General features: G+C 36.8%; 1 long non-coding RNA gene across 3 annotated transcripts; it reads right to left on the bottom strand.

Annotated features, from left to right (window-relative positions):
- Nucleotides 1-1,447: 1,447 nt before the first annotated feature.
- On the bottom strand, nt 1,448-3,992 carry LOC110686499. 3 transcript variants are annotated; one of them, XR_002504224.1, is made up of 6 exons: nt 3,796-3,992; nt 2,563-3,632; nt 2,420-2,486; nt 2,186-2,309; nt 1,699-1,780; nt 1,448-1,617 (listed from the first exon to the last, which is right to left on the bottom strand). It is a non-coding gene; the product is annotated as an uncharacterized LOC110686499 (long non-coding RNA). The 3 variants fall into 3 exon arrangements; XR_002504225.1 differs by having other exon boundaries at nt 2,563-3,628; XR_002504223.1 differs by lacking the exon at nt 3,796-3,992 and having other exon boundaries at nt 2,563-3,788.
- Nucleotides 3,993-4,362: the final 370 nt, after the last annotated feature.

Here is a 4,362-nt window from a genome sequence, read left to right as displayed (position 1 = left end):
CTCAGACCTGCAGATGTGTTACTTTATTCATGGGATCGTGGTCGTGATGTTTGTATGGACTTAACAGGGTCTTCTCCTTTGACACAGACAGGGCTATCTGACTTTGTTCCTGGACGGGTTGTGGCCGATGCGGCTCATCGGAAGCGGGTGAAGTATGAAGCTAGGTGTCGGCTCATTGGATATGGTTTCATTCCCTTCTCCTTTTCTTCGCTTGGGGAATTAGAGAAGGAGGTTGTTGCGTTGCTGAAGCGGGTTCAGGGGTTCTCGACGACGCAAGACATTGGGGCTCGTGCGGCAGCTCATATCTTCACTAGGGTAGGCTTTGCTATAGCTAGAGGAGTGGGGGCCCAGTTTGTATCTCGGCTTCCCACTAATTTATTGTAGGTTGTATGACTTTGTCTGTTTTTGAGATTAATAATAATAATAATAATAATAATAATAATAATAATAATAATAATAATAATAATAATAATAATAATAATAATAATAATAATAATAATTTCTAAATTGAAATAATAAAAATAATACATAGATATTAATTAATAATCCTAAATGCAATACAATGAAGGGTCATATATATTTACAATTCCTCAAAAAAAAAAGTGTCATATTTACAAACAATACTAATTAATAATGTAGTTAAAAAGTTAACAGAATATAAATTCCAACAGAAATGACATTTACAAATTAAAGGTGATGAAAGACGCCAACATGTTTCAAACTTCATTAAGTTCCTTGCTTGTCCACGGACCTCCCTTTTGTACCTTGCAAAACTTGGAACAAACAAAAATTATGTTATAAGTAATTACTTAGGTTATGCATGTAAAAATACATTTACAAGTGCACTTAGGCAAAAGCTACTTAGTTAGGCTTATAATTTGACTACTACTTCACCTATTTTCTACATTTCTTATCAACTGAACTCATCCTTTCCCATAACATGTCAATATTACTTAGTTATAGGAGGCTAAGGCTTGAAATCACATGAAAAGAGCACTTCAAGGGATGTAGGACGCATTTTGATCCAAAATGGCCCAAGTAAGGCCTATATGACTACTAGGATGCCTATTTCCTACCACTAGGCGAAAATATGAATTCCCCACCAGTTCAAACCCCCCATTTCGCACCGGTTTTGAACCGGGTTGGATTTGGAGGGTGCTAAAACCCCATAGATTTTGCACCGGTTTAAAACCGGTGGGAAAAGGACTTTTCGCACCGGTTCTGAGTAAAAATCGGTGCGAAAACCTTACTTTAGGCACCGGTTCTTGATTTGAACCGGTGCCAAAAGTCCCAAAAAAATTATAAAAAAAGTTTTTAGCATCGGTTCTGTTCTAAAACCGGTGCTAAAAGTACCCCAAAAAAATAAAAAATAATTTTTTTTGTTTGCATTTTTTTCACTTAAATTGATATAAAAACACTAACATATATATTAAGTTACATATTTTTATTATAAAAGGCTATAATATTACAATTTTCATCAAAAAAAAATAACATGCAATGTTACATAAGCACAAACAACATGGACATGCAAAAGGCTCTCAGGCAGACTAAGACTAATTAAGCTTGCATTAGAAGCATTTCGATCATAGCGTTAGTCGAGTGCAGCGACCTTTACTCCTGAAAAAGCAAAATCACCATTACAACTTTCATAAAAGTTTTATGAAATTTACATAAAAGTACAATAAGCTGGTCTGTTACCTAAGCATTTCCTCTCAGTCTCAGCTCAGATCATCCTGTATCAGCATTGTGTCTTCCCTCGAGAACTAATTTTGACCCTTGACTGACCACATGTAAAATACAGTTAATAAAAGGGGGGGAAAGGTTTAAATACATGTAGAAACAATGTCAACAGGAAGACGATCTAAAAAAAATCCTCTCTTCCCCTTTCTCTTCATCTCTCACACACAATGTTGAATATGTTCAAACACCCCAGATATGTAATAATATGAAGATTTACAATACATGAGAAGCCACTAAGAGATACGCACACACACACAAAACACAAAAAAAAAAAGAAAAAAAAAAGAATCGAGTTATGAGTTTAACATGTTACTCTAAAACAAAATGCTAATTTTAGCAACTAAACTGATTGCATCGACACACTATAACTAAACATGCTTAAATTATGCAAAAATCATAAAAAATTAAAATGGAAAAAAAAACTTATTTAAGCAAGAAAACTTACTAGGATTAGTGTTGACTAGCTGAGCAGCACCCCCAAAATCACAACTAGTAGGTGAAGGATTCTTCTGAAAATAACTATTAACGCATAAGAAGCATGATTAGCAGCGCTCAAAGTTATTCTCAGTCTACAAATAAAGAACACAACATATGAGTAAGCCAACTCAAACAGAAAATCTAACCCCGGTATATCGAATGGTAGGAAGAAACTAAAAGGCGGAAGTGAAATCTGAAAAACCTGCAAGAATTAGGAGGGACTGTTGGTGGTCTAATTGCAGTGACATGAAATCCAGATTTCAGCATACCTGCAGGATGACAAGGCTTAAGAAAAGTCAAAACTGCTTATAACTATGGAAAATAGAAGGGCAAAGGAGTACATACCGACTGGCTAGCAAGGAATTCTCTTCACTTCCCACTATAATTGAGACAATGTGACTTGTAATGGGGATTCCAGTGAAGTCTCGGAAGTCTTGCACCCGTTCTTGGATTGCTTTTCTACGCCAAGCTTCTTTCTCAGCAACAAAAGTAGCAGTTGGTATGTAATGTCATTATATTGCTTGTCAATGAAGAGAGAATGCTATGCATTTATATATATACAGCATATACTGATATATATGTACACGCATTGCAATACCTTGAAATTACTCTCCTATCCTCCTAACAAGCTAGCATCTTCCAAGCTAACAAGTTAACATTTGTAAGTTGTCCTCTCTACATTTCCTTTGAGTTGGACCCCTGCATCCAGGATCCACTCACTCACCCACTCTAATCTCTATTTTTTTACTCTCCTTATCTCCATGCAAAACGTACAAGTTGTTAAAGGAGCAGAGCCGTGGAGGAAGTATACCACAACACTACCCCCCCCCCCCCCCGGGCCCTGCTTTAATTAAACTAATAATATAACAAACAAACAATACAACATTGTAACAGGTACACTGATTTTAATTTTGACAACAATTTCCACAAGATCAAATATCAAATACACATAAGTGCAATATCACACTTACATCCTTAGTGCGCAATTCAATTGACTACGAGTGCTTCAAAGCTCATCTAACCCTCCCCTTCAACTCAGCTCTTCGCTGAAAACCATGAAGAACAAATACGATTCAGATACCAAACACAACACTTGATTCATCATATAAATTCAATCAATGTTGAGAAAAGAGACATACCATCAAGCTTGAACAACATAATTTCAATCAATCATGTTTCATCACACACTAACAGTTGTACCAGTACATCTCAAAGAAACAAAAACAAACAACAATCACACACTAACACACATAGTACACAAGAAATCTTCAATAATAAAAAAATATCGAACAAAAAAGATCAAAGAAAAAGGGGGGAATTGACGATAAACCCTAGAAAAAGAAGGCCCTGCTGCCGTGATAAGGAGGCCGTTGTGGTGGAGGTAGAGCCGTGCGCGCTTCAATGAAAAACCCTAGCTAACAAGTTGAGGAAGTCAATGTTTGTAATTTATGAGCTTCTTTGCATAATCCACCCAAAATCTCAAAGCAAACCACAAAGAACAGAAAATCCTAAATCAACGACTAACCCTAGATTGCGAAGCTATTCAATAGACTAGGAAGACCACGAAATATTTCTTACCTCGAAGCTGCTACAATGGAGTTGGAAAGCTTGAAATGCGCTTCAATGGAGGTCAGAAAGCTCGACAGTATGCGCTTCAATGGAGGATATAGCTATATATGGAGAGAAAGAGAGGAGTTGCGCGGCAATGGAGGTGAGAAAGCCCAGAATGCGCTTCAATGGAGGACAACCTATGCGTGAAGGAGAGCCATGGTGAGGGCAGGTGACAAGGGTTAAATCGGTCGCTACAATCTAACTCTCAATCAAACAATACTTATACGAACACCCTATAACCAAGTACAATGGCAATAAAGGTTCGGTCCACGAGGAACGAGAGTAATTGCAAATAAATCTTAAACCTAAGCTAGTTCGAAATCAATGGAAAATGGTGTTCTAAAATAATACTAATAAGATGAAATAAATCAATAAACTAAGACACTAGGGAGAACGGGAATCCGCCTAACCATTGGTAACTAAGCAACAAGGAATCACAGAGACAAACGGGATATGAAAAGACTATAAGTCTGATCAATATCATGTGATAGGAAGACAACGGGCAATACTAAGCTTGGATTTCTCATGCACTTA

The sequence above is a fragment of the Chenopodium quinoa genome, unplaced genomic scaffold (assembly GCF_001683475.1).
Source record: "Chenopodium quinoa cultivar QQ74 unplaced genomic scaffold, ASM168347v1, whole genome shotgun sequence".
In the NCBI taxonomy this organism is placed as follows: domain Eukaryota; kingdom Viridiplantae; phylum Streptophyta; class Magnoliopsida; order Caryophyllales; family Amaranthaceae; genus Chenopodium; species Chenopodium quinoa.
The sequence above is the reverse complement of the archived record's forward strand: the minus strand, read 5'-3'. Positions and strand labels throughout refer to the sequence as shown.